The sequence below is a fragment of the Condylura cristata genome, unplaced genomic scaffold (assembly GCF_000260355.1).
Source record: "Condylura cristata isolate star-nosed mole 26May11 unplaced genomic scaffold, ConCri1.0 scaffold00016, whole genome shotgun sequence".
NCBI lineage: Eukaryota > Metazoa > Chordata > Mammalia > Eulipotyphla > Talpidae > Condylura > Condylura cristata.
Genome location: NW_004567117.1, coordinates 14,861,759 through 14,888,017, shown reverse-complemented (window position 1 = coordinate 14,888,017; position 26,259 = coordinate 14,861,759).

Below are 26,259 nucleotides of genomic sequence, written 5' to 3'. Positions count from 1 at the left end.
GGGATTGGAAGAGATGGGGATCTTAATAATTTTATATTTTTATTATATGTGTGTGTGTGTGTGTATTTTATATCATTCCTCATTGTGTACATTTTTTTCTAGTTGGTTGTAATCCCCGTGAAATTCCCACTACCAATTCACCCATGTGCCATCACTCATGTGCTGTTCCCACCCAAAATAGGAATCTTGAAAGCTGAGCTTTACTCACGTATTGTGTATCTTTTTAGAGGGGTGTGGGGATTCTCCACTTCTGGAATACCTATTTCTCTCATGGCGGAAATAATGCTAAACCTTGTACATTTACCACAGTGCTTTGTATATATACATATGGTCGGTGCTTAATAGTTCAATTTATTGATTATGGTCACGTCAATGAATATTTTCCCTCTCCACTCCAACCCATACTTCTTGATCTTCATGTCTGAAGAACCGATGCTTAACTTTGATACTCTCCTTAACACACACTGAAATTCTTGGACTGAATTTTAATGTGTGTTTTTGTATTTTTTTTTTTAAGTGTGAACAAGAGTGTAGAAAGTCACTTGCATTAATATTCAAATAGAGTACAGATTCCTACAATTAATGCAATTATATTGTTGTGTAGTTGCTGAAATGCTCACACTGTGAAAAGGAATTCAGACTTCATGAAGATGCCCAGGTAAGCATCAGTAAAATTTAGATGAGAAGTTTAGGGACTGATGCCATAGACCAGAACTTTTGACTCTGTAAGCACATTGGGAAGCAACTGAGGTGATTTGGGAAAATTTTGAAAGGTATATTTCTTCAAGGTACACATTTGATGAAAGTAAAGGATGTGTATCTTAAGGAGGCCCAGAGTGACCCTGTGTGGGGCTATTTTAATTGAACTGACAGAATAACTGGGAATGAGAATTGCCCAGAGGTAAACCCCAGTGCCTGGGCCCACCCCCACCAGACTGTCTCATTTGTGGCTCCCTATCAAGGTGTCTGCTGAACTCAAGATGTGTTCTAGGAATTGATATATGTATTCCTACAAGACATCTTAAAAATTTGACAGAAAATTGCCTTCAAACATGTCTGCGAGCTGTAGTAAATTTACATTTATCATTTCTAGCCATTAGATGTCCAGTGTGGGTTTATACATTACTCATTCATTTGTTAATTCATTAATTTATTCAATATGTATAAAGCATGTGTTAAACTCAGGTTATAAAATATGAATAAGGTCCGGAAATCCCTCAAGGATTTTATTACCTGGAGGAGGAAGATACAGCTATTTAAAGATGCTCTCAAATGTTGTAGATGCTGATAAAAGCTAGCATGGGGGTCCTGGTGTTGATGGAAGTAAAAGAGGGAGGGAGAGAAGACCGGCCACTGGGGTATGTGATGGTCAGGAAAAAGTTCATTCAGGAAGAAATTCTTGGGCTTGAATTTTAAAAAGATAATGATCAGATGAGAAGGCATTCCAGTCAGGAGGAAATAAGAGGAGAGACCAGAGGTGTGACTGGCTTAGTTCTTGTAATGTTTGCTCATCACTGAAGAGGGCAGAACAAGGTGGGAAGTGACAAGAGAGTGGAAGAAGCATCTGAGTTACATTCAGCATGTCTGTGTGTCCACTTAGGAGTTGGTACTTTGCTACTTAGACACTGGAAAGTTTTTGTTTAATTTTTGTTTTTAAAGATTTATTTGTTTATACATTCAGGAACTAGGGTACAGGGCAGAGGTATGGGTGGTAAGAGGATTCACAGAGATAGAAGGGAGCAGAACAGGCAGATCAGCTGAAGTACCTGCTGAGGGTGAGACAGGAGAGGTCTGCTGCACCTTGTAGATCACCTCCCTGGCCAGGGATCAAATTCATGCTGCAGTGGCTGCAGCTAGCTTCATAGTGCTGTGCTTTAACTCCTTGTTCCACCGGGGAGGCTTTTTTTTTTTTTTTTTGAGCCAGAGATATTACATCATCAGTTTTCTTCACATGTAGCCTTCACTGATTCTGGGATGGAATTCAGATTCCCACTTGCATTTAGTTATCCTGTATCCTTACGTTTCCCGCAGCTTGTGACAGGTCCACAGTCTTCTCCTGCTTTTTATGACATTGACACTTGTGGAGAATATAGGTCAGGTAATATCCCTCAATTTGGGTTTATTCATATTTTCCCATGGGTAGACTGAGATTAGGGTTTTGGAGAAGAATACCACAAAGTAAAGTGCCCTCTCTGTATATCATATCATGTCATATATCAAGGAATCATGAAATCAACATTACTTAATACTGGTGAACTATCTCTTGTTCAAAGTGGTATCTGTTACATGATTCCACTGCACTATTACTACTATTTTACCCTTTCCATACTCTATTTGTTATGGACTGAATGGTAGTTCTTCCCCTTATCCACCCAATTCATTGGTGGAATTTCTGAATTGCCAATGTGATGGTATTAAGAGCAGCCTTCAGGTGAAGGTCATGATCCTGGAAACTTTATGAATAAGATTACTGCCCTTAGGGAAGAGATACCCTCGGACTTCTCAACCTCTAGCCTCTAGAGCTGTTAGACATAAGTTTGTTTTTTCTTTTTTTAGAAGCCACCAAATCCATCATATCCTGTTAGAATAGCCCAAGTGACTAAGAGAAGTGAACAAAATGTTCAGCCCACTTCCAAAGGGAGGGGGCTTGAGATCTACTTCCTGGAGAGAGGGGATCAAAGAATTTCTAAATACATGTTACAAACACCACAGTAACTAATGAATCTTATAGGGGAGATAATTTGAGGCCAAATAGCTTGTTTCTCCTTAACGTTTTACCTTGTAATTTTAGTATTCATCAGTGTTTCTTGCCTGTAGCTATTATAACTGTTCTACTGCTATTTTCCCCCTCTCAGTCCTTTTACATTTATTATTTAGAATTTTTCTCTAAAGATTTGTCCCTTTCCCTCATTCAGTCATTTATCTATATCCCTATGGACTTATGGGTATTTATTATGTCAGTGTTTTTTTTTGGGGTCATGACCAATATTCTTATTGTTTATCTTGTTTTCTAATTTTCTAGTGTTAATCTTTGTGAACTTCTTTCAGGTTGTCTTCTGTGTTGTTTTGACATGCCCCATCATTGTCTGTGTATGTGTGTGTTTAGTGCTTCCTTGCTTTCTGGCATTACAAAATGCTCCACGCTAATATTCTACCTTTACTGTCTCAGCTCTAGAACTAGTCGTTTCTCCAAAAACCCTGTGGTCCTTTTATTGGAGAATGATATTTAGAAACAAATATCTGGGCACAGGAGGTGCTTGTGGCTACTGTGTCATTGATTTACAAATTTTAATTAGAGAAATGGCACAGCTTTGATTAGAATAGGCCATAGCAGACACTTGATAGGGATTAGCATCCAGATGAGTGTGGAGACAGTGCTAATTGTCCAAGGAGAAATAAGTTAAGTATTGAATCCAGACACAGTCTTCATGAAAAGGTTGATGGGGATTTCATGGATTACCTAGGAGCTGTAGATGAGTCTGAAATCTGCTCTACTAGTTGCTGTTTGTGTAACCTTGGACAAGTCATTCAACCTCATTTGGTCATACTTTTCTTCTCAAAAGTAGCTAACAGTGTCTGTTGAAGAAGAGAACTGAAAGAAAATGTGAGCATCCTGGGTAATGTCAAACTTCTGTTCCAGTGTGAGAGATTTGAATTTATTGGTAATAAATACTCCAGCTTTTCCCTTTGCTTCTTTTTAGGGTCGAAGGAGCTAGCTTCTTAGACCAAGAAGCCTGGGATCTGTCATGGGACAGGCAGGAGAAAGAGGCCTAGAAAGGGCTGACAAACCCTTAACTGATGTGGTTGCTGTGGATTGAATGTGGTCTCCTTCCAGTTCATATATTGAAGACCTGGCCTTTCAGTGTGACTGTCTGGAGATAGTCTTTAAGGTGTAACTGAGGTTGAATGTGGTCATAAGGGTGAGGCCTTATCCCCATTTAGCAACAAGGAAACTAAAAGTCAGAAAGGTGAAATAACTTATCCACATTCTCTTCATGCTAGTAAGTGGCAGTGTAGGGATTCAAATTCAGTTAGCTCATTACATAGTCAAGCTTCTTAACGATTACATTTTGTCTTCATCTGGTGGCACAGTAAATGAAATATGTTTACTAGCACACACACCTGTAGTATCAGAACTGTCTGGCCAAATCAAGGATGAGTGGTACTAGAGACAGAAGGCACATGGAAAGTGACTGGATGAAAATACATGACAGAACCAAAATTTGGCTGGTCTCTGACCTCTGCTGTCAGGCAGACCCCATTTGCATCATAGCTCATAGTTCCTAAGCTCACTTTTCTTCTACCTTCAAACAACTGTTTCTGTAGCTGCTCCTTTAGTCAACTCCCCCACATAATATATTCTTCTACATACTTTAGGAACTTGATGTTCAATGATTTGCTATTTTTATAATATAAAGAGTATGGTCTAATTATTTCATTGCCATAGGCCTAACTCCCCACATCCACACAGGTCCAGGGTGTTTTAGACTATTTGGTTCTTTAATCCAAATATCTAGTTGCCCCATTTTTTTTAAAGATTCATTTATTTATGCATACAGAGCTGGGGTACAGTCCATTGGTGCAGGGGTGGTGAGAGGATTCACCAGAGACAGAGTGGGCAGCAGAACAGGCCGACTGTGGAAGCACACTGCTGAGGGGAGCAGCGGGCGGGTCAGGAGAGGTCTGTCATGCCATGTGGTCACCTCTGGGGCAGGCGGGGATCGAACTCATGCTGAAGTGGCTTTAGCTTCTTAGTGCTGTGCTTTGACCCGCTGACTCCCCTCAGGGAGGGCCCTGCCCCATTTTTCATTTCTATACTATAAATTGCTCATGATGTTGTAAGTTCTTTTGATATGTGGTGGATGTCATTCTTTACACTTTTTTTTTCTTCCTGTGACCCTGAATAGGGATGATTTGCTTTGATATTTTGGTAGTTAGCAAGAGGGGTAAATCACATTTTGCATCTGTAACAAGTAGAAGTTAGATGTATAGGAAACATCCAAACCTTTGAGATATTTATATTGTGTGAACCTGTTATTTATTTTTAAAAAAGATTCATTTATTTATGCATACAAGACCAGAGTGTGGGTGATGAGAGGATTCACCAGAGATAGAGTGGGGAGCAGAAGAGGCAGATGCACTGAAATACACTGCTGAGGGGAGTAGTGGGCGGTACATGCCATGTGGGTCACCTCTCTGGTCAGGGATGGAACTCATGCTGCAGTAGCTTCAGCTTTAACTCCTTACACCACGAGGGAGGCCGATCAACCTGTTATTGATGCATAAGAATCCAATCCAAAACTTTAATTGGCTTAACCACAACATCACATAATGCTCCAGGTGTTATAGCTTGACTGGACTTAACTGAAGATTCTTGCTTATGGTGTGTCATGTATTTCCGTTGAAACTGGAGTCATTTAAGGCTCTATTGGGTTGGGGACCCAGATGGTTTCTCCTCTATTCGCCATCTCATTTGGGATGTCCTGTACAGCTGGTGGCTGACCAGGTGTCTTTCTCTTCCTATGAGTCCTCCCTTTAGTGTGTGACCCTCAGCATAGTTGGGCTTGTTACCCAGTGCATGGTTTCTCCTATATCAAAATGTACAAAGTTTCTTATGACATATTAATTTTGGAAGTCACACCACAAACAGCTACCACTTTATATTGGCCACACATTCACTGTGGAACATCATGGGTACCAGTAGGCTCTGGGTAAGACATCTTTGAAGAGTAGTTTAGTCTGAATTCTACCTCAGTCAATTCAAGTCATTCCATATGCAAAATATACTCTCTTCCTTACAGGACACCTACTTCCCTTGTAACACCTCTCACGTTGGCCTTTGGCCCACTGTTCTTTATTTGTTGCTGCATAACAAAGTATTCCGAAACTTGGCTTACAGCAGCTGCCATTTGCCAGGGCTTCCATACGGTAGTGCTTATCATGTTTGCTTGACAACAGCTGCCATTTTACTATTGTGATGTTGTGGGATGTTTGGGCTCCTCTAGATCTTCTCATGCTCCTTTTGACGGACTCAGGGTGATGTCATGCAGGTCTTAACCTGTGCTGGCAGAACTAAAATGGTTCATTGTATAATTGTTAGCTGATACTTGCAGTGCAGGCCTCAGATTGCTAGACACCATAGACCTTGACCACTTCCAAGGCAGTTCAGGACTGACTCTGCCTATCCAGGCTAATCTCAGTCAGTGGGCATGGACACCTGTGAAGATTCCTTCAGGCTGACTTATTTCTGTCATGATTTATTTAGGAGTACAAGGCACCCAGAACCCAAAAGGGTGAGTACTTCCAGGAGCTGCCTCATATTGGTCTTGAGGAAGGTAGAGACTATAGTGTTGCTCCTCTCAGCTTCTGGTGTCCCCATTACTTTAGCTGTCACTGTCTGTCTCCTTCAATAACCACTATTAGGCATATTTTCTCTTTCTAGAATGTACTTTTCTGACCTCTGCTGATGATGACTAGCTGTAAACAGATCTGGTGGAAGATAATGTGTACATTAAATCAAAGTTATTACTGCCCAGCCATTGCCCCGATTGGTAACTGCTCTTGTTGAAGTTCCTGGATCCATTCTCCATCTCCATTTGTGTCCTGTTTCCCCTTGTATTCCAGGCCACATGCACATGTGGAATTCCTACAGTTACCCTGGAGGGTACCATATTGTGGTGAGAACATAAAAACAAACAAGAAACCATCCTTCACCCTAAGGAGCTAATTGTCACATAAAGGAGAAAAGGAGCTTACAAATAACCAGACCATATTGTAGCAACGATTGTAGGTTGTAAGAAAGGTGCAAACTGCATCTTAGAGGAGGTCAGAGGACAGACAAATTCCACTTCTGTTTTCTGCCTTTTGATTCTATTCCCAGCTTGGACAAATCACTACATTTCACACTTGAATTTCCCCATGTGTCTAATGAGGAAAACATACTTTGACAGGTCTTTCTGGAAGCAGTGAAAGTCAGTAACAAGGTATCTTAAAGGCTTTGGGATTTATTTTCAGAGAGTCCAAACACATCTTTAACCTTGAATCCTGTAGAACTGAGGGCAGGTGAAATATTTCAGAACTGTGTGTGTGCATGTATGTATAGGTGTGTGTGTGCACACATGTGTGTGTGACCACCAGGCTCCAAATGGGGCTGCAGGGAGTAACAGAGGCCTGCTGGGACCACCAATTTCTTTTTCCCATCTGTGATGGCTGGGGTCCTGAGCTTCACACAGGGAAAGGTATCAGCAAATTCTCCTCTGTCTTGTGTTGCGCCTACCTTTACTTCATATTTGCATGTGTTGTGAGACTAGCCAGGCAGCTGAATGACTGCCCAAGAGTGGAGCTTGTGATGATGTAGAGAAATGAAATCACTGTTTAATGAGAATCGGTGAGATAAGGTCCACAGATGGACTATTCGGAAGGCTGTGTTTGAACCACAGTCTTCCATTCATTTTATAATATACCTTACTGTGGGCCTAAATTGCATTCTTGGAAAATTTAGCCCAGCATGACTAGTTCTTCTTAGAATAGCATCACTAACATAATGTTGTATTCAATAAGCTTGTTGCATAAAAGGTTATCATGTAATTTTTATCATTATAAGTCTCCAGTGCTTCTGGAACTTACCTTCAAAAACAGTGCAAAATGGTATTTTTGAGGCAATTGTGTTTCAAAGTAAGTTCTGAGAAAGTTGTGGCTATAAATCCTGTGCCTCAGTTTACCCTTTAGAATGTTGCCTTCAGATTTTTATAGAAGTTCTTTTCATAAATCAACTTTGTAAAAGAATATACTAGTGGTGCTTTTTCTATAAAATTTAATCTTTGACTAGTGTTTTAATCATTTTTCTTTCCCCTCTCTTTTTATCTATGTAGTATATTGAGCACCCAAGACTAGGGTTTGGAGTTAGAAGAACTAGAGTCCTAGTACTAGAATCCTAACTCTTGCCAATATTGTGATCTTGAGCAAGTCATATAATGTTTCTAAGCAATATTTTTGATATGCAGTTAAAGTAGTTTGAGACAAAGGATGTACAAAACAGTGCTCACAATGTATCACATAGTAAAATGCAATTGATTCTAGCTATTATTGTCATAGAATGAAAAAATCTCTTGCTTAGAGCCGCTAACCTAATTATGACCAGATCTTACTTTGAAAATTTTACCTGACCTTATTTCATCTGTAGCTGTGGAGCTACTGTTCTTACTGGAAGACCGATTATGCAGTTAATTTCAAGTGCATGAGTTCTTGCGCAGTGGGATACTAATAAATGAATTAAACATGCATTTCATAAGAGATTGCTATATTTATATGTGTACACATAAATATAATTTTCAACAATGAAAAGTAGCTTGTCACAACTAGCTCATTTTATGAGATAAAAAGATAGAATAAAAACGACACTTAAAAATGTAATCCTATGCAACACAAATCATGAAGTTACACAATATCTTGTCGTTGCCTGTGTTACACCCAAACAGAATATTGGAAGACAGACTAGCCAGCCATACCTTGGGATGTACTATCAGAATTAATTGTTGAATGTTTGAAGGGAATGGAAGTGCTTTCTAGGAATTTCTAATCATGGAGAATTTAGACTAAAGGAATTTACCGTGGTATTTTCTGAATAGGCTTAGAATTTTATGTTGGATTAAAAAATTGGTTTAGGGAGGGAGTGGTTCCGCAAATGAAGCTTTTCCATCTCCCTCTTGCTTTGTTTTTTGCCTGGAGCATTGTTTTGTTTGCCAAGACCAGCTGCCTCCTTGCTGGCTGGGTTTCCATTTAGTGGCCCAGGGCTGCTTCTCTGAAGTGGGGGATTGTGCCCCTCTGAGGCTGGACTGGGCAGCTGTGTGTCCCCAGGCTGGGTGAGGAGGATGAGCTGCCTGGAGGCCGAAGTGGATGCAGCTCACTGCTGTACTTTCAACAGTGATCTCTTCTCAGATCTTCAACAAATGTGACCTCTGCCAGCCATGCCTGCTCTCCCCAGCCTGGCTGCCTCTGGGATCCAGGCCCGGAGACAAAGTTGGCTCAGTGTTAGATGCCAGCGACTTTTTTCCACATGGACTCTGGAAACAGTTACTAATCATATCAGACCCTGGGATGATTTAAGGTTCTCCTATCTGCTAAGCGTGGGAACTGTTGCTTGCACACAAACAAATCCCAAACTAGCTCAGCACAGTAACACCCATTTTCAAATGTTAGTGTAAAATATACCATGAATCAGCCATCAACAAGTATTCATTCATTTATTATGTGCTGTACTGGGAAACATGGGAGAGATGGGGTAGTGAGCTCAGCCCCAGTCTGAACACATCAGTCAGATCATTGTGGGTAAGACGGGGCCCCAGCCCACCTGACTGGACCCATTTGCTATAGAAACATTGTAATGGTTCTGTTCAAATCCAGATGCTGAAGTCCTGTGGCCCAGTAGCTCAGCATGAAACTTCATTTGGAAAATAAGTCATTGTGGATGTCATTAGTTACGATGAGGTCATTCTGGAGTGAGGTGGGTCTCTAATCCAATGTGACTGATATCTTATTTTATTTTGATGTGGGGATTCTATTTTCACTATTCTGTCTGTACATTCTTCTCACCTCCTACCAAACCAATGGTGCCAATATCTTATCTTCTTCCTCCTCATCCCTCTTGTTCCCTCTGGTAACTAGTAGAATTTTCACTAAGTCCAGGACTTGTTTTTGCTGTGTTTAAAGGAGAAATTTAGACACAGACACACACAGGGAGAACGCCATGTGAGTCTTGGAGTGTTGTTACCACAAGCCAAGAAGCCGTCAGGAGCTGGGAGAGGGCCCAGAACAGCCCTTCCCTGGGGCCTCGGAGGGCTTTGACTCTTCTGACACCTTGACTTTGAACTTACGGCTTCCAGAACTAAGAAAAAAGTTTGTATTTAAGTTACCTGATTTGTGGAACTTCGTACGGCAGCCCTAGCAAACAAAAGCCAACATGAAACACGTCCAGCCCATTTTTATTGGAGAAAACTGTCTTCTGATCTTTGACTGGAATACTCTTGGCTGGCTCTTCCTCTTTCCACCAGTACTCTGCTCAGATGGCACCCACTCAGGATTGTCTTCTCAAAGGTGTCCCCATGCCCTCTATTCCAGGGCCCTGGAATAGGTTTTATTTCCTCACAGATTTGTCACTGTCGGCCTTGATTTTGCTTGTATTTTTTAGTTTTTTTGTTATCTATTTTCCATTTTAGCTGCCAGCAGCTAGTGTTTCTTGTACCTGGCACATAGTAGGTGCTATAAAATATTTGTCACAGAAATAAATAAAAAGATAAATTTTAATTTGGGAATGTGAGCTGTATTTCTGGGTAATACTGAATCCTTCTTCCTTCTCCCCTCCCTTTGTTGCTCCCTCCTTTCTTTTGCTGGCTCTGAAGGGGAAACGGATGCAGTAAAAGTCCCATCAGATAACCATTTCTACCAGGTACACTTAGCAACTTTGCCTTCCCCTCATCACTTGTAGATTCCCATTGTCTTAGGGAGTTATGATCAGTCTCCACATTATTAAGTCCACATTCCAAGAGGCTAGGAGCTGAGTGGGAGTTATTGAAAGGGCAAGTTGGTGCCTCCCAGGAACTTCTCCCTTCCTTTTTTATAGACCCTCACCACATCCTTTGTCTAAATAGCCCTGTGCTCTACCAAATGGTGAGCTCTACTCAGCTTCAAGGGAGGCTGACCCTGAATAGCCACAGGGCTCAGCAGCACTGGAACTAGAAACCTTACCAGGGCCCGTGTTGAAGGAATATCCTCTAACTGTGCATTTGAGAGGAAGGGACTGTGTGGAATCAGGGACTAGGACCATTGTGTGGACACATCTAAGCAGTCTCTGTGCATCAGAAACACTAAGAAGTAGGGACCTCCCTGGTGGAGTAAGGGATTAAAGTGAGGCTAGCTGCAGCCACTGCAGCATGAGTTCAATCCCCGGCCAGGGAGGTGACCCACATGGCGTGGTAGGCTTCTCCTGACCCACCTGCAGCTCCCCTCAACATTGTATTTCAGTCAGATTTCCTGTTCTTCTCCCCACTCTGACTCTGGTAAATCCTCTCACCGCCAGCACCTCCAGCCTATACCCCAGTTCTTGTGTGCATAAATAAACAAATTAAAAAAAAAAAAAGAACTAAGAGGCAGTCCTATGTGAAAGCCTTGTTTGCTGCCTTTGAAATCTTGGTCAAACCTGAAAGGGACTCAAGCCTGACTTGTGGATGTGGTGCTGCCAGCTTAGGAAATACAGGAAGGCTGGACTAAGGTGATAAGCCGTGGCTGGAGAGGGCTATTGAAGAAAAGCTCTTGGGATAAATTCCTTGACCTGAAGGGAGGAGTGTGGTGATAGGGGAAAAGGCTTGGCATCCTGGTTGAAGATATTTGGTGGGTGCTTCAGTGTTGTTATTATTTATGCTTCACCTGTTTTCAAAATGTGTTTTAGGGAAGTAAGTAGTTGAAGGTGAGGGATGAGTTAAAAATGACCCTAAATTCAGTTCTGAGTGAATAGGAAAAGGGAAGTCCCTCTATTTTTCTTTCTTTTTATCTGTGGCAGGAAGGACTGGGAGGAGAATGAATCTGCTCAGAATTTCTGAGCAGACAATGATGTGTTTGGTTTTAGATTCATCACCTTTGATGTGATGAAGGGGCATTCACATAGAAGAAGCCCACTAACTATTATAAACACATTTCTCAGAGAATTCCTATCTTTGATAGGTAGGGTATCTGAAAAAAAAAAAACAAAAACAATTAGCACTTAAATAGGAACTCCTTAACTTGTAGTTGTAGCCAGTGTTTGCTTTTTACTGCTTCCAGGGTAATATCTTTTCTCCAAAAGAGCTGTAATTTTGATTATCCCATGTGTGGGTGTACATGTACCTTCCCCCCATACCCTATTGCCAGAAATTTATTTCTGCAGTTGGATAGCAAGATCATGAAACTATACCAACTGCTGTCTGTTTTGCTTGGCTGTGTCCTGGGAGGGCCTTGGTCTTATTTTGACTCTATGTGGCTGGAGTGTTTCTGGGAGTCTTGTGATCATTCTCTTGTTGCATCCTGAGGGTGGGAATGTATTCAGTGGTCTCACCTCTTCACTGTGACAGATTGTTACAATAGAGAACCCATTTCTTCTGCCTGTCTTCATCTCAGAGAAGCTTTTAGCATTCTTAGAAAACCACATGAAATGATGTACAATAGCTAGGGTGAGCTTGCAAATGGGCACCAAGCTAGGACTGAGAAGCAAAATAAAGGTTATAGCCATAAAAGTTTCCAAGGTTGCTGGTGTGTAAAAATGTCTAATTGCCAAGAATGCTCCATTAAAGTCTCTAAAATGGAAGGCCATCAATTTCATACTCCTTTCTAGAAATGATTCTTTGACAGAATCCACAACAAGCTTTTACTTTTATTTGCTATTTGTGAGTGTGTCAACATTCAGAATAGGCTTAATTTTTATCCATATCTTAAGGTGTTTGCTTCAGTTGGGTCCAAGAAAAGATATTTTTCTTTGTTTTCCTAAGTCTTTACAAACATAATTTAAAAAAATTGCATAAGCAAAACACTGAAACAGGAGGACATAGATTAATGAATAGAATCCATTATCTTCTCCCACCATTGAATTCTATTAGTCTCAGGAGGTAGCTGGTGAACAGCTCAATATGTAGCTTTCTATGCCCTTTTCTGAATATTTTAATATATACCTGAAAAGTTCTCTCTGTAGGTGGTCACATGACTGTTTCCTCGTTCACATGCCTTTTCCTCAGGGAGGCGGCCTCAGACCCTAGATCTTCTCAAGTGAGAACACAATCCATGTAGACTCCCCTCTGCCCCACACCACCTTTTACATATAACCTTTTTGGTTTTCCTTGTAGCATTTATTAAAATCTGTCAAGGCCAGAATAATGCCCCTTTTCTACTCCATGAATGTCCACAGCTTAATCCCTGGAACCTGTCAAGTTATTAGCCTCTGTGGCAAAAGGGACTTAATGTGATGTGATTAAATGTATAGACCTTGAGATAGAGTCCAGTCTAATTACATGATTCCTACAAAGTGGAGAAACTTTCCTGGCTGGGACAGAGAGGAGAAGAAGAACAAGGGATTAATAGTGTGAGAGACACTTGCCTCCCACTTGTTGAATTTGAAGCTAGAGTAAAAGAATCTAGGTGTCTTCTAGAAGCTAGTGATGATTCTCAATATTAGAAGACCTTAGTCCTACCAACTTGAGGAAATGAATTCTGCCAACAACTTAAGTAAGCCAAGAAACAGATCCTTCCCTTGAGCCTCTTGAAAGAAATGCAGCTCATTCTAGCTGGGACTCAAGTTGGGCTTCTGACCTATAGAAGTATGAACTAATATATTAGCCTGATAAGTGAAGTGTGTGCTAATATGGCAACAATAGAAAACTGTCACTCCACAATTTTTTAAATATGTTCACTTATTTATTGTCTGTCTGCCCAGTAGAATGGGAGCTTTAGGATACCTAGCTTGGCCGACCACCTTATTCCTACCAACTAGAACCGTTCCTGCAGGGCACTAAGTGCTAACTTTGCTATTGTAGCCATGTGACTGCATTGTGTGTGTGTATTTGTATATGATATCAGGTTTTATGTGTTATTTGATAATTGCTTATTTCACTTGCTTCTAAATGTCTACAGAGACTATTTTCAGTTTTTTATTTTGTGCATCTCTAGGCACATGTTTACATATTTTTTATGGAATTTAACAGAGATGTTGGATCAAAGGGCATGTACTTTTCCATTTGTGAACACTGCTAAATTGCCTTTTAAAGTGCACACTTGATAACTGAGTGTGACAGTAGTCATTCCCTACCCTTCTGGCAGTGTTGGTTTTATCAATCAATTTGATTTTTTAAAACTGACTGTATCTTATTGTGTTTTAGTGCTTGTAGTTTTCTGATCCCTATTAAGATTAACAACTTAAAGTTTGTTAAATATGTTTTTCCTATTGGGTATTAGTTTCAGATTTTTAAGTTTTAAATCCTGACTCTAGCATTTACTAACTACATAACTCTGGTCAAGTACCCAAGTTTTTCTGGCCTCAGCTTTTTATTGCCTGCAAATTGGAGGTGCTAATAGTAGCAGATTAAAAATGTTATATTCAAATTAGTTGAATTTATACATGTAAAGTGTTTAGGCTATTTCTTGGCAAATAGGATCCTTTCAGTATTACCTATATCTTTATAAATTTTCCCCCTCTTAGATTGTTTTCTTTTTGATTTGTAAGAACTCCTTATATATAAAATAGAAAGTCCTCTGTTTTCAGAGGCAGATTTGCTGCACGTTACAAATATTTTCTCTTACTAGTCTGCATTTAGCTTTGCTTATGATTGGTTACATCTTAAAGATTTTTTTTTTTAAAGATTTTATTTATTTGTGCATACAGAACTGGGGTACAGGCCAGAGGCTCAGGGGCGGTGAGAGGCTTCACCAGAGACAGAGTGGGCAACAGAACAGGCAGATGGTCAAAGTACACTGATGAGGGGAGCAGCGGGCGGGTCAGGAGAGGTCTGCCACACCATGTGGTCACCTCCGGGGCTGGCGGGAATTGAACTCATGCGGAAGCGGCTTCAGATTCTCAGTGCTGTGCTTTAACCCGCTGAGCCACCAGGGAGGGCCTCATCTTAAAGATTTTTAAAGCTTTTCTAATACATTTGTATTTATAGTTTTATATGGGAAATACACAGCATTATATTCTTGCTTAGAAATATAGGATCACATGATTATAAAAACTTATAATTTCTGACACTATATTTGTAATTTTTTCTGTTGCTAGCTCTTGAATTGCCTTGGAATTTGTTTTGGTTATAAAGTGATGTAGGACTCTGAGTTTTCTTTCAAAGTACAGAAACAAATTCCTTAGTGTTAATCTATATGATATATTTTACCCTTTCCCACTGATTAAATGACTGATTGCCTTTATTTCTCCTGTTCCGTTCTGTTTTATTCCGTTCCATTCCTCATTAGGTCACCTCACTGGACTCTGTTCTTTTTCTGTTGATTTGGAGGCAATTCCTTCATAAATACCACCCCATTCAAATTTATATAGCTACATAGTATATTTAATACTTGGTAGTAAAAGTTTCAACTTTAATTTTCCTTAAGTTTTCTTAAATATTAAAAAAAACTTTTCTCCTTTATATGAACTTTATTTATTCAGGCTATTTTTAATACATAAACTTGGAGAGAATTGTTGCACATAATATGTTGAGTGAGCCTCTTAGCCCATTTATTAGGTTTAATCTTGGTGTTTTGCCATTATCATAAGATCTGTTGCTCATTACATGTTTTAAGAGGATTTTGTAGATAAAGATGCTAGTGGGTTTTGAGTCTTAATCTTTTATCTTGTGATCTTACTTATCTGTTAGTTACATCAGCTTAACCATTGATTCATTTAGATTTCTGGGTTGAAGTCAGTCAAATACTTTAGTGTCTCACTTTTCATTTTCCAATTTCATATCTTTACTGTGCTTCTTATATTGGCTAGGCCACTGGTGTGACATTAGTAATTGATGGCAAAATTTCTCTTGTCTTTGTCTTTAATGAAAGAGGTTTAGTTTTACTTCATAATTAAACTTGTTTTAGTTATGCACGCTTAGATTTTTAGATTTGTTAGAGCTTATTAAATAAATCCCCTTTCTTACAGAAAGGAATGTGAGGGCAGTAGGTGATGAGTTGATATAAAGAAGAGAATAATTCTTCAGGAATGTGCTCGTTGGTGCAGTGATGTAGCGGGGGAAAGGGAGGAAGAATAGAAAGATAGTGTATGAAGAATAGGATGGAAAGGAGAAAAAAGTTAGGAGAGGGAGAAGGTTCAAGCACATTGAAATAAAAATAGTGGATGGTTCATGCTCCCCGAACTTGCTTTCTTGGTGGTGTTCAGCAGTAAGAGGGAGAAGCTGTGGGTAAGGAGGGTTATGCTGAGCATCTCCACGGCATCAGGACTGACAGGGAATGACAGGTAAACTCTTAACAGCAAAGCGGCTGGAGTGAATATTGGGATTCCTTTCTACTTCAGAAACAATCTAAATTTATTTTAACAATTTATTAAGGAGGTAGTAACTGTCAGCTTAGGCAAAATTTTGAACTAGACCAAATAAGGGATACCAGAAGAATAAAAATTTAATCCTATTACTTCACCAAGAGAAAATTGATATCTAGTAATCACCACGTGGCAGAATCAGGGCTACATGTCAGTGTCACTAGTTCAGGACTCATTTGCTCATATAGGCCTAGAGTAATTATTGATCAATATAAAACTATTTGATTATAAGACATAACTTTTGACTAGAGCAAGTGGTAGCTTTATTTCTAATCCACGAATAAAACACACTTTAAAGAACTGATTTTTGTGGAGTCTGCTATTTTAGTTACTTGATTGTATTTTAGTTGTGTTTTTCCAGAAACAGAGACAGTGAGTCAAATATAAAACTGATATATTTTTTGAGCAAGCAATTTACAAACAGCGGCAGTGGAGACAGGGGAACTGAGATCAGGCAGTGGCAGAGCTGGGTTCCAGTCTGAATCTGGCCTCAGCTTTCTGCATGGGTAGGTCAGCTGTAAAACGTTTCCTTCCCTTGAAGAACCATGAAGACACAAGAAAGCAGAACTGTCAAAGTGCTTGAAAACAGTTTCTTTACAGGATCCAATTGCATTCCTCTGCTAATGTTAAGATGTAGGGTCTTTCCATTTAAGAGGTGTTCCAAAATACAAATATTTTTTCTTTGAGACTTTTCTCTTTGAGAAGGTAAGGCTTTTTAAAGACTGTTGTTACATTTAGGGAAAGCATTAATGAGAAAAAGGCTGTGGGTGTTTCTGCACCTTGCCGATGTCCTCCTTGGCTGAACCTGCCCTCTGGCTGGGGTGATGGGTGACAGAGCTCCTAAAACGGAAAATTCTCAACTTTGCTTCAGAGCATCCACTCTGTCTAGTGTTGGCAGTCTTTCAATTTACAATGTCAACAATTAAAGTTGTTTAAAAAAATTCTGACATCTTTGACTTTTATTTCACTTTAGAAATTGTGGAGGGAATATTGACTTGTTCTAAGCATCTTAAATTTTTAAGATGTTCTATGAATTTGAGCTAATACCCTTTGTCTGAAACATGTTTTAAGTGTGACAGGATGGAAGAGGGGGGTTCAATAGAGGGCTAAGGAAGATAAGAAATAGACTGACTAGAACAGAAAAACAATAGACAAAGCATATCAGGACACACTCTCTGGGCATTGTTTATTAAATGTCTTTTATTTTCCATAACACAACTTATCATCTTCATCATTTATTTTATTTTAAAAATTTATTTTTTTGCATCATTATTTCTTTAAAAAAGATTTATTTATTTATACAGAACTGGGGTACAAGCCAAAGGTGCCGAGGTGGTGAGAGGCTTCACCAGAGCCAGAGTAGAGAGCAGAACAGGCAGATTGATGAAGTACACTGCTGAGGGGAGCAGTGGGTGGGTCAGGAGAGGTCTGCCTTGCCCATTATTAGTTTTTTTTTACAGTATTTCATTTCTCCTGTCAGGTGTAGTCCCTATAGTTCTCTCACCACCATAGCACCTGTGAACAGTCACTGTTGCCCCTTGTGCACTTCCTTCCCCTGTGTTGAACGCTCTTCTTCCTCTTCTCCTCGTGTATGCCTTTGACCTATGATCAGCTTGCAAATTGTGTCTTTTCTCGACCCTTTGCATGGTTTCCCTGTTTCACCAATAGATGAAACCATTTGATGTGTTTCTTTTTTCCTTCTTATTTCACTTAGCATAATCCCTTCCAAATCCATCCATGTTCCTGAAAATAGCATGAGTTTATCTTTTTTGATTGCTGAGTAGTATTCCTTTGCTTATATAAGCCATATTTTCTTGATCTATCCATTTGTTTTGGGGCATTTAGGTTGTATCTACATCTTGCTATTCTGAAGAGTGTTGCAGTAGACCTAGGAGTGAAGACTTAATGGTTTTTGTCTTAACTGGAAGAAGAAACAACTGAGACAACAAGTTTTGGATCCATGAAATGCATCTCACATTTTGTCATTATAAACAGTTGGCTCATTCAACACCTTTCTTGTCAACATGAGCTCTTTGTGTTTAGTTTTAGTGATGCATGTCATCCCTCTGCTGCCTCAGTCAGATGGTCAAGACTAGGTAAATGGTTTTATTGCCTAGAAAACCTTTCTTTTCTTTTTTCTTTTTCTGCTGAGGGTTGTTTCATTTCTGACAATTCAGACTGTTCTTTCCATAAATCAGTGTTTGAAAGTCTCTCCTGGTAGTGGACAAAGGTTTAAATCATTTTCTTTGAAGTCACTTATGTTGCTACATCATTGATGCTTTCTCACATCTTTAGTTTTCTTTGGCGAGGCAAGGATATCTATATTAGGCAAATGAAAAATGAACTGCACTTTTATCCTCTTGTTAATACAGCTGGTAGTCTTCCAAAAATCATAGACTACTGCTGACAAATCACTGTAATAATCACAGCCTAAGCTTTAATTCCTTGGACCATTTTTATGAAGCATTCATTTTTCAGCTATTGGGATGGACACAATTGATTTCAAAAAATGTCTAGGGCCTGTAATGCTGTCTTACTTTGGGTATGAAACTTATTGTTCCATTGCTCACCATGAGGTATGGTGCCAGGAAAATCTCTCCATTGCATTTGCCTCAGTTTCCTCTGCTATAGCATCTCTTCCCCAGTTTCCAGGGGACAGAGTGGCAGAGGTGGACAGCCCAAAGGGCATTTTAGTGCAAAATTTTCCTTTTAATTTAGAACATGCACTCTTTCCTTCAGAAGACATCTTGGAACTTAAAAATTCAAAGTTATAATTTAAAAAATAAAGCATGTCCCCAAAAGATGTCCTCAGGAGAAACACTATGGCTCCAATATGAACTGTTTCTTCCTATAGGCAAGTACTTAAGAAGGAAAGTGAATGTACTCAGAAACTAAAAAATCTGAAAGGAGAGACAAGGCTTCCAGTAGGCAGAGAGAACCCATTATCTCTGTTCTACATCCCAAAGGAGCCACTTGGTTATTCTTACCAAGGTGAATCTGTGAGGGAGTCAAGTTTGGTTTCTGAATATGCTTCCAGCTGGTTTTTTTCCTTCTGGAGCAGGTCCCAAATTCGGGGCAGATGGTACCCCCAGGGCATTTCCCAGCTGGCCCTCAGTATCTGCCCACACCTCTCACCCCAGGAGTGCATCCAGTGTGGATCTAGTCTAACTCTATTTCCCAATAAGTTCATCTCACTTTTGTTGGTTTCCTTCATGAGCTTGTCAAATAATGGCCATGGTCATAATGACTGAAGGATCTCCTTTTGTTGTGGGAGTGTTAATGTCCTAATAACTTCCTAAAGGATGAGAAAATGAATGTGGGGCATTGTCAGTGCTGTGACAGATTAGCTTGTTGGAATCAGTTCACTCTTGATTCAGTGTACACATGTCTTTCTCAAGAGACAGAGAAGTCCACTCCAGGGAAGTCCAGTCCAAGAGGGCATAGGACTCTAGATTCACCTCAGCATGTCACAACAGAAAAAAGTGGCTGGGACCTTGTGTACCTATCTATCTGAGAGCTTTCCAAGTCTCTGAACAAAGAGGCCAAGCAGGGATATTTGAGCACAGCCTGTTTGGAGGTTCCAGGAAATGACTGACCCAGAAGCCACAAATGCCTTCAGAAGCCCTGGAATTAGAGATGGTAATGAACTCATAAATGGGTGAGAGAGAAGGATTAACATGTGAGCTGCCCATTTCCATGGATACAAGGCTCCTTTCATTTATTTTTACTGGGCTTTTACAGGGAGTCAGAGCTCCAAATCTGATAGGACATCTGTGCTTCATTAGCTGTGTTTCATTAGGTTTATAATGTGATTTAAACGGACCCCTCAAAGTTGCAACAGGGGAGGCTCCTTAGAGTCCCAAGTTTCAGGCCTTGCCTTGCAGGGGGTCCATGAAATGGCTGCATGAACGGAGGTGAGTGTTCTGAGGTCATGGGGCTGCTGGATGATGGATCTCAGGCCAAGATGAGGTCAGAAACATCTTTTATTCTGCAATTAAACTCTTAAAAATGGAGATCTGATACATCTGAGAGCATCTCCATAGGGAAAAAGAAGAATTTGACTGTGAGGGCCTGGGAGGCTGGGCAGATCCTAATGGTTTGGGGAATCTCTTGCTCACCACCATAGCCTTTTCTGCTCAGAAGTTGACACAATTAACACATGTTTTCTAGCTTGCAGGAGGAAATGTAAAACACGAAGGCAGTTTGGTGGACTGCAACAGGAAGCAGGAAGCAGCCACTTCTTGAGTGTTCCCTCCAGCAATGATTAAAGTAGAAGCAGGTAGTCAGTCACGTGACAGGGCTGAAATGTATAAACCGGGTATCACACTGCTCAGAGAATAGTTGCTATGGTAACCCAGACAGAGATGGAACAGCAGTAAAGGAGAGCTGCCCTGAAAGCAAATGTTATTGATTAAATGAGCTTTTTTTTGGGGGGGGAGTGGTAGTGGTGAGAATGGGAGTTGGAGGCAGGTGAGCCTACTGTAATGACCGTATGGAGAGTGTGGTTTGGTTGCATATTGACAGATTTTGTCAGGAGTCCTCACAGAAATGGAAAGTTAAATGATCATCTGCACAAGCTGCTATTTCATGGCTGAACTTTTTGATTTCAATATCCCATAGGAAAGTCATTGTTTCTTAAGAAAATCAAAGATGCTGGAGTCAGGAGGGATTGCTAGCCTTGAGTTCAAAATCTGATCATTTGAAACAGGGTTATTTTCCTGCGCAGTTTATGACTATATCCATTAGACAGCTGATTTTTTTTTTTTCTAATTGGGTCCCACATTCTGCTTTAAATTGTTCACATCACCATTCTAGAAGCAGCTATTTGGTTTTGGAGATAGGTGGCTTTCTAAAAGTGTCCTTTTCCCAACGTTGGAAAGAATACTCCTGTGAACTTGTCTCGCAACTGTCCATATTCTTTTCTCCTTAACTGTAACATTGAGGAAAGAACTCTGTCCTACTTTTCAGGGTAATTGTGAGAAATAACTTATTAATGATTATAAAGCAGCTTGAAAACATAAGCTCTTCACAAATGCAAGATGATAAAATATTCATATGAGTAACAACAACAGTCATATGAAGGCCACTGACAAGGTAGCTGGAGTGTGTCCTGAGGCCCAAAGGGAAAAGACGGACCTATGAGTAGGAAATTGCCCTTGATGTGTGCACAGGAAGAGGTGAGAATGGACTGCTTGGACTTCCTGACTGTCCTGTCTATGTGCAACTCAGTGTCCTCTGTGAGGACAAATTCCAGATTTGGCAAGAGCTTTTTCTTTTTTTTTTTAAAGAAATTGTCTAATATTCACCATCCTCAGCATGCCCTTACCATGGGCTGATTGGAATGCCGATCTGAAATAGCCACTACCCCTCACTCCGGAGGCAGATGACCTTCTCTTTGTCCCCATGCTTTCCCTTTTTGTAGCAAAGTGGTACAATACAATACAGCCCTCTGCCAGCAGATCTGTTACTAAAGGAATTCATGCATCTTGCATCTTGAAGATGCATTATTAATGCCTGGACAAATCACATCAGGTGAAACACAGCAAGTCCCTGGCACTGAAAAAAAGGAACAAAGGCTGGTTCTACAAGAGAGCGATGGATGAGACAAATTATAGCAGCTGGGAATTTCTTGTAAGATGGCATAAAAACCAGAAATGCTAAAATTGTGTGCATAGACAGCAACTTTGTATTTCCATGGCAAAACAGATTACACGTGGTACCGGAGGAAAGTCACTAATTGTGGCTCTGTTGAAGTCATGTCACTGTACCCCTTTGAATTTCCAACAAAAGGGACTGTACTGCTGGTGACCAAGTTATGTCCAAGAGCAACACCAGCCTCTTGTACGTGATTTCCGGGATGGACTAGGAAGGATGGATTTTTCTAATGGGGCCAGCAATCAACTGTGGCAGCGCAGGGGACAGATGGAAATATGGCTTGGGAGAGTCCACCAGGGAGCTCTGGGGGAAGGGAGACTGTGTGAGAGAGAAGGAGCAGAGTCCCTCTTGTCATCTCTCCTGGCTGTGGTGGGGAGGCCTGCTGAGGCTGGTGTGAGACAGCACTTTGCTTTTTATGTGATTCATCCTCCTGTGTGAGAACTTACAGGTCCTTTCAACTTCTAAACTGGGCGATTGGAAATAGATAAATATCAGGTTTATTTCAAATAGATTAGAAGAGGCCACGAGTGCACAATCATTTAGCTGTGCAGATCCATGACTGCACCTACTCCCAGCAGTCACTAATGACACATGAGCTGCTTGAGCACTGATGAGCTTCCCCCTCTTTTCTGTAGGGGCCGTGGCAGGGAGGATTTGTTTTAGATTACTGGCAACAGCTAAAGTTTATGATGACATTAAAGGGGGATATTTTTCAAAACTGTTTCTATGTAATCAGTTTATTAAATAAGATTTCTTTTGACATCTAGAAAGGAATGATATTCTCTTAAGTATGAGAGCTGCTGATATGGTGAAGCAAGGGGCAGTGATTTGTGTGTGTGTGTGTGCATGCACGTGAGGGCCTGTGCCTCTGTCTCCTTTGTGTCTACCATTCTCTTGTGGTTCCTGTGTAATAATGCCCACATTTTCTAGTTGGAGAATCACTTTATCACTTTCCTCTATATATACTCAACAACAAACATGAAACTACCTAATTATATTTTCATAATCATGATGAAAAACAATCAAAATTATCCTTCCTGATATATGCAGAGTTTGTTGATTGCTTTTTGATGTGTATTAGAGCTTTATGCAGAGACATGGCAAATGATATGCTTCACAATAAAGGGAAAAAGCCATTTAATGTGCACACATGCTTACTTAAAAGATACATATATAATTCATATTTGGCTAATTAACCAACATCAACACAAAATCCACTACCATGAAATAATTGTGCAAAGGCTGATTATCTTCAGATTTCCACTTCATTGTATGTATACATATGTATGCGTAGTGCATACATTTGTGTTTGGGTGTGTGTATATTTTGGAAGGAACGGTATTGATTTTTTTCTTTTTATAGAAACCTCAGTTATTTAGATCATCCATGCCCAGAAGATGTATTTGAGAATAAGCCATGAGATTCAAATTTGAACTTCAGAGAATTTATGATAGGGATAACATGTAAATGCTCCCTTTTACCTAACTTTTTTTTTTTGAATGATGGAAGAGCCAGTTCACATGAAGGAACAAGAATGATCAAGAACCTCCAGTGTGAGCTCTTTTGCTAACCTCCTCAAAATGGACATGCTACCTTTTTTCTTCTGGAGACCAGCATTATAAAGTTCATGACTTTCTTATTTACACATATTAATTTATTCCAGTGAAGGAAGAACTTACTTTTAGACTTTTGTCTCAAGGTTTATTTCAGTATGTTTGTGGTAGCATTGTGTGGTGTGCCTTCAAATTTATAACCTTCATGTTCACTCATATTTAAACACAAAAGTGTTTAGAACTGTTTGTGGGTCTTTGCAGCATGGAAGGCCTTTCTGCTGCATTTGGAGAGGGTGTTTTTGTGCAAATGGGTGGTTGATAGAGGAAGCAGTGACTGTAAGATGAGACATGCTTTCCAAGTTCATGCCTGTGGCAGTGGTAGGTATAAAGCAAAAGCCAAAATGAAAGTTTCAAATTTTAATGAGTGGCTCTATCTTCCATTAGTCCTTTGCAAATGTCTCTCATATTAATTTGCACATTGTATTGCATCTCTTTCCGTATAACTTTTCTGTCAAGGGAAGTAACCATATCTTGATTTTATTTACTGTTACCCTTAAGAATTAAACAATAGCTGGAAAACAAGTGAAAATTCCTAGATGTTTTGGGAAAGCCCTCACTAAAGGGCATCTTGACAGGTGAATTAAAGCTCTAACCATGAGAAGGCATGCTAGTAGAGGAAGTCCTATGCACACAGGTCAGAAGAGTGAGGAGTTATGGCATGGGAGAGTATGTTACATAATATGTCACTGCACTTTAATTAATGAAGAGGCACGAGAACAAGTTAGAAAGACAAGGGACTAATATAAGATGTTGATATGCTGTGCTAGAAACTTTAGAATTTATCTCAATGGCAAAGATGGAATTGGAGAATGGCATGATCAGATATATTTTTTGGAAAACTAACTTTCTGGAAGTGTGCAGGATGAATTGAAAAATGGAAAGAGTTTGGCAGAGGGAGAGAAGTTAGAAAATTATTATAATACCTTGAGAGAGAAGTGATGAGTGCCTAAAGTAAGGCAATGTCAGTGGGGGAAAGAAGCGAGACATCGTTAACATCTATTCCTGTCTATATCAAAATGACCAGAGTTATTAAAGCATCTCCTTTATATGGACCATACATCAGCCATACCAGATAATTTGTAGTTCCTGCCTTGGCAAATGCCATTGAAAACATACAATTCACAACCCAAATGCCCCAAAATAGATGACTGGATCAAGAAGATGTGGAACATATATACAATGTAATATTACTCAGCAATCAAAAAGATAAACTCATGCCTTTTGCAGCAACATGGGTAGAGCTGGAAGGGATCATGCTTATTGAAATAAGCCAGAAAGAAAAAGAAAAATAACAGATACTCATAGCAGGAGCACAAAGGATTAGGAAAATAAAAAGCAAGTATAATAACATAAAAATGAAAATCAATGAGCAACTATAAACCAGAGACATTCTACGGAGGTGGAGAGGGGAATAGGATCAAAATTGGGATGGGAAGAGAGCATAGGGCTATGGTGAGCATGGTTGAATTAGTGATGGGAAGTGCATGGGATTACAACTGAGATTAAAAAAATGTACAAAATGAAGAATGATGTAAAAAAAAAGAAAAAATACACACACACACATACATACACATACTTTTATATGTAAAGATAATAATATTGTTCACTGTCTGACTCTCTAACTTCTACTTTTGCTACCTCTCCTGGCAAGCCCTGCTTTCTCTAGCCTGAGCAAGGAGTTCCTTGTTTGGACCAGATGTGTGTTCAGTAAAGCCATTACCTTAGTGCTGGTACCTGGGAATGGTGTTCTACATGGAGGGGGCCAGTTATAAAGCAGGAACTGTTAATGGTCTGGTGTGTATTACTATTGAAAATATCCTTTGTCCAGCTACTGATGAATATACTTTGGTTGGATAAATGTAAACTAATTCTTCCAGCTCTCATCCCAGATCTCATAAGCACATCTCCTGTGTATTTTAATTTGTCAATGCAGTAACTTTGTAAGAAAAGAAATGAAATTTGTTTGACCTGATGTCTTCTTAGCAAATCCATTTTGGCTCCTAGTGATATTTCCCCCCACAAAGTCCATACAAACCATCATTTTAATTATCCACTAGAGAATTTAGCTGGGCATATATAGCAAGATTTACTCTGAGCTGTTTTACTTAAAAATTAAAAATTTTGCCTACTTATCTGATGCTACAGGATTAAAAAAATACTAATAGTGGTCCTCCCATTGTATTTTCAAACTCTTGCTCCTGGAAGTCATTATCTAGAACCAGGATATACTTTTTCTATCTTCACACTCTTACTCTTGGTTGTAGCTAATTATGCTTATTATTCACTTTTTATTTGATGTTCACCTTCCTTGGTGAAGAGTAAAGATGATTTTACTTAATACTACGTGACAATATTGCAGGATTGCATGATTTCCCAACAAATATACTGTTCTTTTTATTTTTCATCTGTTTCAAGAATAGAATAATAAATTTTTTTTGTCTTTGTAATTTTTAACAAGATATAGTTCTTGTTGGTAGATTTTGTGACATTCTTTTTTTCTTATACACACACACACACACACACACATATATTATTTTACATCATTCTTCATTTCATACATTTTTTTCATCTCCCGTGTGCTCTTTCTGCCCAGTTTTGAGCCTATTCCCCTCTCTACCCCCTCAGAAAGTCTCTGGTTTTTAGTTATTTGTTGATTTTCTATTTTATTACAATTGTTCCCCCCCCCGCACCACCTTCCCCCCCAACTCCCCTACCATCTCCTCGCCCCCCACTGTTCGTTTAGTAAATGCCTGCTATCCAGCAATTCCACTCCTAGGTATTACCCAAAGGATTTTGTGACATTCTTTGTATGGTTTCATTTATCTCCTCTTTTGCCTCCCTCTCTGAGTCATTGATTATGTAACTCTCTTTTCTCATTCACATGCTTTCTACCAACATGAGCTTTAACAGCTCTTGATTCCTTAGGATGTTTTCCTC